This window comes from Arachis ipaensis, chromosome B7, assembly GCF_059453495.1.
Source record: "Arachis ipaensis isolate K30076 ecotype BB chromosome B7, ASM5945349v1, whole genome shotgun sequence".
NCBI lineage: Eukaryota > Viridiplantae > Streptophyta > Magnoliopsida > Fabales > Fabaceae > Arachis > Arachis ipaensis.
The window spans coordinates 105,519,605-105,530,790 of NC_142442.1; the positions used below are offsets into that span (position 1 = coordinate 105,519,605).

Consider the following 11,186-nt stretch of genomic DNA (forward strand, 5'->3'; position numbering starts at 1 on the left):
ATAGGGTTCACCCATGTAATTTACCTCTGCTATTGTAGAGTTCTCAGGATCATAAGCTTCTTTTTCAGAAGATGCCTCTTGAGTACTGTTGGATGTAGCTTGCATTCCATTCAGACTCTGAGAAATCATATTGACTTGATGAGTCAATATTTTATTCTAAGCCAATATGGCATTCAGAGTATCAATTTTAAGAACTCCCTTCTTCTGAGGCATCCCATTACTTACAGGATTCCTCTCAGAAGTGTACATGAACTGGTTATTAGCAACCATGTCAATGAGTTCTTGAGCTTCTGCAGGCGTTTTCTTTAGGTGAATGGATCCACCTGCAGAAGTATCCAATGACATCTTAGCTAATTCAGACAGACCATCATAGAATATATCCAGGATGGTCCATTTTGAAAGCATGTCAGAAGGACACTTTTTGGTCAGTTGCTTATATCTCTCCCAAGCTTCATAGAGGGATTCATCTTCTTTCTGTCTGAAGGTTTGAACATCCACTTTAAGCTTACTCAGCTTTTGAGGAGGAAAGAACTTGGCTAAGAAAGCCTTGACCAGCTTATCCCAAGAGTTCAGGCTATCCTTAGGTTGAGACTCCAACCATATTCTAGCTCTGTCTCTCACAGCAAAAGGGAAGAGCATGAGCCTGTAGACTTCAGGATCTACCCCATTAGTCTTAACAGTATCACATATCTGCAAGAATTCAGTTAAGAACTGAAAAGGATCTTCAGATGAAAGTCCATGAAACTTGCAGTTCTGCTGCATCAGAGAAACTAATTGAGGTTTCAGCTCAAAGTTGTTTGCTCCAATGGTAGGGATGGAGATGCTTCTTCCATGTAAATTGGAATTAGGTGCAGTAAAGTCACCAAGCATCCTCCTTGCATTATTATTATTTTCAGCTGCCATCTCCTCTTCTTGTTCGAAAATTTCTGAAAGGTGCTTGCTGGATTGTTGTAATTTAGCTTCTCTTAGTTTTCTTTTCAGAGTCCTTTCAGGTTCTGGATCTGCTTCAACAAGAATATTCTTGCCCTTGCTCCTGCTCATATGAAAAAGAGGGAACAGAAAAATAATAATAGGGATCCTTTTTACCACAGTATAGAGGTCCTTGTGTGAGTAGAAGAAAAGAAGAAGAAAAGAATGTAATGTAAGTAAAGAAACACAAGGGTGAGGAGAGCAGAGATGTGAGATGAAGAGAAGTGTTAGTAGATGAATAAATAAATAGAAGGAGATGAGAGAGAAAGAGAATTTTCGAAAATTATTTTTGAAAAATGGTTAGTGATTTTCGAAAATTAAAAGAAGAAATAAATTAAAATTGAATTTTGAAACAATTAGTTAATTAAAAAGAATTTTTGAAAAAGAGGGAGATATTTTCGAAAATTAGAGAGAGAGGGTTAGTTAGGTAGTTAAAACAAATTTGAAAATCAATTTTGAGAAGATGAGAAGATAAGAAGTTAGAGAAGATATTTTAAAATCAAATTTTTGAAAAAGATATGTTTTTGAAAAAGATAAGATAAAAAGATATTTTTGAAAAGATATGATTGAAATTAGTTTTGAAAAAGATTTGATTTTTAAAATCACAATTAATGACTTGATTCACAAGAAATCATAAGATATGATTCTAGAACTTAAAGTTTGAATCTTTCTTAACAAGCAAGTAACAAGTTTGAAATTTTTGAATCAAAACATTAATTGATGATGTTATTTTCGAAAATTATGTGATAAAGATAAGAAAAAGATTTTTGAAAAATATTTTTAAAATTTTCGAAAATAACTGAGAAAAATGAAAAAGATTTGATTTTTGAAAGAGATTTTGAAAAAGATAAGATTTTTAAATTGAAAATTTGATTTGACTCATAAAAACAACTAGATTTTTTTTTAAAAATTTTTTGAAAAAGTCAATCCAAATTTTCGAAATTTATGAGTGAAAAAGGGGAAGATATTTTTTTTTTATTTTTGAATTTTCAATGATGAAAGAGAAAAACATGAAAAAGACTCAATGCATGAAAATTTTTAGATCAAAATGATGAATGCATGCAAGAATGCTATGAATGTCAAGATGAACACCAAGAACACTTTGAAGATCAAGATGAACACCAAGAACTTATTTTTGAAAAATTTTTTATGCAAAGAAAACATGCAAGACTCCAAACTTAGAAATCTTTAATGCTTAGACACTAAGAATTCAAGAATGCATATGAAAAACACCATACAACACAAAACAATATAATATGAAGATCAATCAAGAAGGTTTATCAAGAACAACTTGAAGATCATGAAGAACACTATGAATGCATGAATTTTCGAAAAATGCAGAGAATTTTTAGAAAAAATGCAGTTGACACCAAACTTGAAATTGACTCAAGACTCAAATAAGAAACACAAAATATTTTTGATTTTTATGATTTTATGATTTTTTTTTTTGGATTTTTCGAAAATTATTTGAAAAAAAAAATAAGGAATCAAAAATTTTTTTAATATGAATTCCAGGAATCTTGCACTCTTAGTCTAAAGCTCCAATCTGAGGGTTAGACATGGTTTAATAGCCAGTCAAGCTTTAGCATGTAAATCAGGTGGATCAGGAACAGCAGCAGGTGGATTAGCAATAACTAGCTTGCTCTTGATAATGTTGGGTTGGAAGCCCCAGTACAAATGGATTTAGACATGGCTTTACAGCCAGTCAGGCTTCAACATGCTTCATGAAACACTAGAATTCATTCTTAAAAAGTTTTAGAATAATTTTCGAAAACAGATGAGAATTTTTTGAAAGATTTTTTTTTTGAAAAATTTTTGAAAAGAAAATTACCTAATCTGAGCAACAAGATGAACCGTCAGTTGTCCAAACTCAAACAATCCCCGGCAATGGCACCAAAAACTTGGTGCACGAAATTGTGATCTCAGGCAACGGCGCCAAAAACTCTGTACGCACGTCTTAATAAATCGTTTTTCATTCACAACTTCGATACAACTAACCAGCAAGTGCACTGGGTCGTCCAAGTAATAAAACCTTACGTGAGTAAGGGTCGATCCCACGGAGATTGTTGGTATGAAGCAAGCTATGGTCATCTTGTAAATCTCAGTCAGACGGATAATAATTGATTATGGAGTTTTCGAAAATAAATAATAAATAGACAGAAAATAAAGATAGAAATACTTATGTATATCATTGGTGAGAATTTCAGATAAGTGTATGGAGATGCGTTCGTTCCTCTGAACTTCTGCTTTCCTGCTGTCTTCATCCAATCAATCTTACTCCTTTCCATGGCTGGCTTTATGTAAGGACATCACCATTGTCAATGGCTACTTTTCATCCTCTCTGTGAAAATAGTCCAATGCGCTGTCACTGCATGGCTAATCATCTGGAGGCATCACCGTGGTCAATGGCTGCATCCTATCCTCTTATGAAAATGGTCCAAATGCTCTGTCACGGCACGGCTAATCATCTGAGGTTCTCGATCATACTGGAATAGGATTCACCCTCCTTTTGCGTCTGTCACTACGCCTAGCACTCGCGAGTTTGAAGTTCGTCACAGTCATTCAATCCCAGAATCTTACTTAGAATACCACAGACAAGGTTTAGAATTTCCGGACTCTCATGAATGCCGCCATCAATCTAGCTTATACCACGAAGATTCTGATTAAGAGATCCAAGAGATAATCATCCAATCTAAGGTGGAACGGAAGTGGTTGTCAGGCACGTGTTCATAGGGAATGATGATGATTGTCACGTTCATCACATTCATGTTGAAGTGCGAATGAATATCTTAGAAGCGAAATAAGTTGAATTGAATATAAAACAGTAGTACTTTGCATTAAATCATGAGGAACAGATGGAGTGCAGAAACTCTACCGTTGAAGCATACATAAGTGAATACAGGGTAAGCATGGCCGAGTGGCCACCCTCCCATGAAGGTCTAGAGATCTAAAAATGATCAAAAGATGATCCCAAGATCATAAGATGTCTAATACAATAGTAAAAAGTCCTATTTATACTAAACTAGTTACTAGGGTTTACAGAGATAAGTAATTGATGCATAAATCCACTTCCGGGGCCCACTTGGTGTGTGCTTGGGCTGAGCTTGAATGTTACACGTGTAGAGGCTCTTTCTGGAATTGAACGCCAGGTTGTAACGTGTTTCTGGCGTTCAACTCTGGTTCGTGACGTGTTTCTGGCGTTTAACTCCAGACTGCAGCGTAGAACTGGCGTTCAACGCCCTTTTGCATCGTCTAAACTCGGCCAAAGTATGGACTATTATATATTTCTGGAAAGCCCTGGATGTTTACTTTCCAACGCAATTGGAAGCGCGCCATTTTGAGTTCTGTAGCTCCAGAAAATCCACTTTGAGTGTAGGGAGGTCAGAATCCAACAGCATCAGCAGTCCTTCTTCAACCTCTAAATCTGATTTTTGCTCAAGTCCCTCAATTTCAGCCAGAAAATACTTGAAATCACAGAAAAACACAAAAACTCATAGTAAAGTCTAGAAATATGAATTTAACATAAAAACTAATGAAAACATCCCTAAAAGCAACTAGATCCTACTAAAAACATACTAAAAACAATGCCAAAAAGCGTATAAATTATCCGCTCATCTGTTAGCGTTAGTAAATGGAGAGTTAGCTAACAACTTCCAATTGAGATTGACACTTGAATATTCCAACTCAAGGGTCTCCTCTTAATCAGCCCCCAATTCAAGTTAGGAATCTACTCCATTGACATGAATGTAATTTTCATAAACGATAAAAAGGAATAAGAAGAAGACATGATAAATTAAATAAGATAATAACTGAAAATTAATTAAGGGTAAAAATAGTTCCTGGCATTAATATATCCCAAAATCATAAACATCCTTATTTGAACAGGGTTAATGGGCAATTAAAAGAGTAAAGGAATAAGAAAGCAAACTAGAATAATGGTAACTTCAACGGAGGTAGTGACTCTTCTCAATATCCAAAGCAAAAGCATAAAAAGCATAAAAACTAGAAATCTATGAATATGAAGAAAACCTAGAGGGAGAGTGATTTCTCTCTAAGATTCCAATCTAAAACTAAAACTCTACGAATGAGAATATGTGTTGAGTCTCTGCTTGTCCCCTAGCTTTAGTCTATGTGTCTGGGCCAAAAACTGGGTCCAAACTCAGCCCAAAAATCGCCCCCAGTGTTTTCTGCGATTTCTGCAGGTAGCGCACGTCACGCGTACCCGTCAGTCATGCATACGCGTCGCTGGTCATCTTCGCGTGTCACGCGTACGCGTCAGGCATGCGCACGCGTCTCGGTGCAGACTCCGATTCACGCGCACGTGCGCGTCGCTCCTCGCTGGTTATCTCCTTTATTCCTTGTGCTTCTTCCATTTTTGCAAGCTTCCTTTCCATCCTCTAGGCCATTCCTTCCCTATAAATCCTGAAAAAACTTAACACACAAATCACGGCATTGAATGGTATAAAGGCGATTAAAAATATACAATTTAAAGGCTTAGGAAGCAAGTTTTCAATCATATAACAAAATTGGAAAGGAATTGTAAAATCATGCAAATTGTATAAATAAGTGTGCAAGGACTTGATAAAAATCACTCAATTGAGCACAAGATAAACCATAAAATAGTGGTTTATCAGGCTATAAGTGAAACAGCGTCTGCTACTGCTTGAGCAGTTAACCATTTGGGGAAGCGTAATGGTGAGTGCAACGGTGACCATAAAGGCAAGAATGGTGGTAATGGAGGAAGAATGAGACAGTATATGGGTAAGTGACCTCACTAAGCACAAATGCGACCAGTATGTAGGCAGTGTGGAAGGGAGAACGAAGGTAGACCTTGTCAGTCTATAGGCATTATCTGTTTCTACTGTGGTAAGCCTAAACACATGGCAAAGGATTGTCCGGAGAAGCCAATACAAGGGGTAGATAGGCCACGACAGCAAGGACGTGTGTTTGCTATGACTGCTGATATGGCTATGAAATTAGACTCAATAATCCAAGGTTAGTATTATGTCAAATCTCGACTCTTAACTGTACTGTATGACTCTGGTGCATCATATTCTTTTATTTTTGCGACTATTGCGCATGAGTTGGGATTAGATTCTACTGTGTTAAATTATGATCTGATTGTCCAAACACCTACATTTCAGAATGCCTTGACTAGACGAGTGTGTCAACAGGTACCTTTTGTTATTGAGGCTAGGACTTTCATACATGACTTGGTCGGCTTGCCTTTATGTGGTTTAGATATTATCTTAGGTCTAGATTGGTTGTCTAAGCATCATGTTTTCCTTGATTGTTTTAAAGGAACTGCTATATTCCCAATATTTGGCATGCATATTGAGTGAGTTGAGTCTTGTATCTTCTATTTGAATTCCCTAAGAGTTACTTTTAGTAGTAGTGGGTTAGAGGGTTACGTTCTATTATCGGCTAGCTCAGAGAGTAATGAACAAGACTTAGAGCAAATCTGAGTGGTGAAGGAGTTTCCTGGTGTTTTCTCAGACGATATACCTGAATTTCCACCCCAGAGGGAGATAGAGTTCAGTATTGACTTAGTTCCTGGAGTCAGACCAATTTCTATAACACTGAATTGGATATTGTTGTTGAAACTAGCAGAGTTGAAGAAGCTGTTAGATGAGTTATTGAGAATGAAGTTTATTCGTCCGAGTGTATCACCATGGGAAGCTCATGCGTTACTAGTAAAGAAGAAGGATGGTGGGATGAGATTGTGTGAAGATTATCGGTAACTAAACAAGATTACAATCAAGAATGAGTATCCACTACTGAGGATAGATTATCTAATGGACCAGCCGATAGGTACGATAGTATTCTCTAAGATTGATTTATGGTCGGGATACCATCAAATTCGAGTAAAGAACTCAGATATAGCTAACACTATCTTTCGAACTAGATACTAAGAACACGAAAGCTGTATGTGAAACTGTCAAAGTGTGAGCTTTGTGCGGCAGAAGTGACATTCATGGGACATGTGATCACACGAGACGGTATAACAGTAGATCCTTCAAAGATCGAGATAATGGTATAATGGAAACAACCCACGATAGTTACGGAGGTTCGTAGTTTCCTGGGACTGGCAGGATGCTATCGGCAGTTTATTAAAGGCTTTTCACATATAGCTTTACCTATGACTCTCCTTATAAGGAAAGAAGTCCCGTTTGCATGGACAGAAGAGTGTGAAGAAAGTTTTGGATCATTAAATAAAAATTTAACGATGGCACCAGTTCTAGTGTTACCAGACCCATAGGAACTTTTAAGGGACTTGGATGCGTATTAATGCAGCATAGGAATGTAGTGGCTTATGCTTTAAGATAGCTAAGATCTCAGGATTCAGGAATGCTGGCATTGTTAACACAGATAAAGGCGACTTAACTGAAAGAAGTACATTAAGATAAAGAAGGAATATAGAGATATAAGGGCAGAGTTTGTGTACCTGCTCAAGAGGACTTGCGAAAGGATATCATGAAAGTAAGTTTTCTATGAATCTCGGGAAGACTAAAATGTACCAAGATTTGAAAAGGATGTTCTGGTGGCCGAGAATGAAGAAGCATGTAGCAACATATGTCTCGAAGTGTCTCATTTGCCAGAAGATCAAAGTGGAACACCAAAAACCACCTGGAACCCTGCAACCATTGAAGATACCGCAATGGAAATGGGAAGAGATCACAATGGATTTTGTTACTGGATTACCAAGGACTTCTACTGAACATGACGCGATTTGGGTACTTGTAGATCGGCTGACGAAATTAGTGCATTTGCTACCAATTCAAGTTAGTTATACCTTCGAGAAACTCGCCCGGTTGTACATTCAGGAGATAATACGACTGCACGGGATACCCTCATCAATTGTATTAGACAGGGATCCAAGGTTTACTTCTAGATTTTGGGGAGCCCTATAGAAAGCTTTTTAAATGAAATTTCATTCGAGTACAGTATATCACCCACAGACTGATGGACAGACAGAACAGACGATTCATACCTTGGAAGATATGTTGAGATATTGTGTGATGGATCAGCAAGGTAATTGGGACAAATATTTGCCGTTGATTGAGTTTGCTTACAACAACAGTTACAAAGTATCAGAATGGCACCGTATGAAGCCCTATACGGGAGAAAGTGTCAGTTACCATTATATTGGTATGACAAGGAGGAAGGTAGGATTTTGGGACCAGAGTTGGTACAAGAGATTACTGAATGTATTAAGCACATTCGAGAGAAGATTCAAGCTGCTTAAAAGTCAACAGAAGAGCTATGCAGATATTAGGCATAGACCCTTAGAGTTTAGCGAGGGTGACCATATTTTCTTAAGAGTGACACCTACAATTGGGATAGGTAGAGCTCTTAGAACTAAGAAATTGAGTCCATGATACTTAGGTACTTTTCAAATTCTTAAAAAAGTCAATCCAGTAGCATACCAAATAGCCCTCCCTTCTTATTTGTCAAACCTTCACGATGTTTTTCTTGTTACACAACTCAAGAAGTATAATCCCGACGAAAGCAATATTTTACAAAAAGAAATAGTATAGCTACGAGCCAACTTGACATACTAAACTTTACCTACCAGGATTGTGGAATGAAGTGACAAGCAACTACGAGGCAAGACAGTACCATTGGTTAAGGTAGCATAGGGACCAACTGGAACAGAAGAGTACACATCGGAACTGGAAGATAAGATGAGGACAGATTATCCGTTTCTCTTTTAAGGTAATTAAAATTTTGAGGACAAAATTTTCTTCTAGAATGTTAGAATGTAATGGCCTAGCCCCGAAGAAACGGCCTTTTTCAGGCTCAAATAGAATTTTTATGGAATTTTTAGAAATTTTAGTGCATATAAGCACCTCCACTGCATAGGTGCTGTGTCATCAAGCTGCTGAGTCAGCAGCTTGATTGCACCAGACACCTCTCCTGATCTAAGCAGGCACGTCACGAAAAGTTGCGTTTTTTAGCCACTTCAAGTCCGAATTTCAAAATTCTGATTTCCGTGGTTAGTCTCCATGTGACGAGCCGGTCTCAAATTTCGAGAAAAAAATTTATATTAATATAATATTCATATATTATTATTTTATTCAGAATATTATATTATTATTTTCTCTACTGTGGTTAATGTTGATCTATGTTTAGTAATATAATAACTGAGCTAGAAATCTACCGGTAATGGATAATACCGGCATTCTTGGATGAACTTAGCAATGCTAATGCTTCATCATATATCTTTTATCCTCATGATTATCATGTTACTAGTATCATTTATACTAGAAAAGCTCATGCTTATCCTTTAGTATTGTAATCTAATGTATCTAGTTTTTGTAATTATCTTCAGAATAATATTTTATTATTAAACTCTGATGAGTCAGCACCCTATGACATGTGGCTCTCCTAGGGATAGCCACCACATGTTTTCTTTCTTGCTCTGCAAGCAAAGGTTCCTTAAGGAAAAAGTAAGAAACACTTGTATTCTAATACATCTAGCTTCAGTAATTATCCTTTCTTGAGATATTTCTACACTAAACTTTAGAATAATACTTATCCAAACCCCATGGGTCCCTAGGCTCATCATTACCATCAAATTTTCTTCCAAACAAGCTAGAATTTCAAAAATCTCAAGAAAGAAAAATGGAAGAACTTTCATGAAAACTTCCACAAGCACTTGATCTTCAACCTCTGTTCTTTCTCAAACTAAAACATGATGAATGGACTTTTGATGGCCTAGAATTCACAAATGAAAGCTCGTTGCAATATAGTTTCTAAACCAACACTAATCCTTTCATACAAAAATTTATTTGTCACTAAAACAAACCCCAAAATTATAAACCGAAGTATTTAAACCTCAGGTCGTTCTCCCTAGGAATTGCAATAAAATGCCTTGTTATCGGTTATGCCATATTTTGGGGTTTTTGAGATATTATGCATGAAATATAAATGGCAATGAAAATAAACTAACAACTAGAAAAGGTCTTGGCAAGGTTTGGTGGTCAAGAATCTCTATCCCTATCACTAACCACAACATGAGAATTGGCAAGGATCAATCCCATTAAGTCATCCTCTAAATAGTAAAGGAAAGTCAAATGAGCTATATCAATCCAAGTCCATAAGTCCTAGTTCTCCACCAATTCAATTAGTGAGATCTAGAGTTAATGGCTCCCAATCATCAATTACTTGGACATTAGTAACTTAAGAGTTCCTAAGTTACCTTCCCAAGCCAAGAGCATAAAATTCTACTCTAACATCTTCTCAAGCATTTTATCAAACACTTGAAAGGCATAAAAGGAAGGCATAGTAAAATTGCAAGGAAAGTAAATCTACACTACTCAATTGCAAGGAATTAAACAACAACAAATAAAATGAACAATAAAGGAACATGAAAACATAAATTGCATTAAAAAGAAAAAGGATGGAACAAAATTGCATCAACATAAAAGTAGAGAATTACAAGAATTGAAATACAAAACTAGAGAGAGGAGAAGAAGAGGAACAAGAATTGATAAAGGAAAAGTGAATCAAGGCATCTAGTGGAATCAAAGGTGAATTAAGATCATCAAATTAAAGGTCTAAAAAGCATATTTTCACACTTAAGCACAAATTAGAAGACAATCATGAAACCATGCTATTTCATTGGATAAATGTGGGTAAAAGGTCATAAAATCTCCTAAATTACGCACAAGATAAACCCTACAAATGGGGTTTATCAACCTCCCCACACTTAAAACAAGCATGTCCTCATGCTTAAACCAAGAGAAAGCAAAGGATATCAACATTTATTCAATGAAATCTAACTACATGCAATCTAAACTATATACAACTATCTACATGAATGCACTTGCTTGGTCAAAATAAATCAATTCCCAAGAAAACATATATAAGCACAAGAGCCAAATGTATTAGCCAATCTAATCCCCAATTGAATTGAGTTATTAAATATTTTTACAAACTTGCATGAAAAGAGATGATCATAGGTGAAAACATGTAATTGAGCAGTCGAACCCTCACCGGATGTGTTTGCACTCTATTCGCTCAAGTGTTTAGGGTTGATTCTCTCAATTCTCTCCTAATCATGCTTTTCAAGATTTGTTTTTCTTCTAACAAACAACATTTATTTCATGCATGCATACACATATCATGAGTTCTTTCTCATAGGTTGTAATAGGGCTAGGGTCAAGGTAGGATGCATATTTGGTCAAGTGGACTTGAAATTTGAATCTTTGTTA

At 36.3% G+C, this 11,186-nt stretch overlaps 1 non-coding gene across 1 annotated transcript; it reads left to right on the forward strand.

The window, feature by feature from the left end:
* The first annotated feature begins 399 nt into the window (after nt 1–399).
* Nucleotides 400–507, forward strand: LOC148553615 (small nucleolar RNA R71). The gene has a single exon (XR_015893952.1). It is a non-coding gene; the product is annotated as a small nucleolar RNA R71 (small nucleolar RNA).
* Nucleotides 508–11,186: the final 10,679 nt, after the last annotated feature.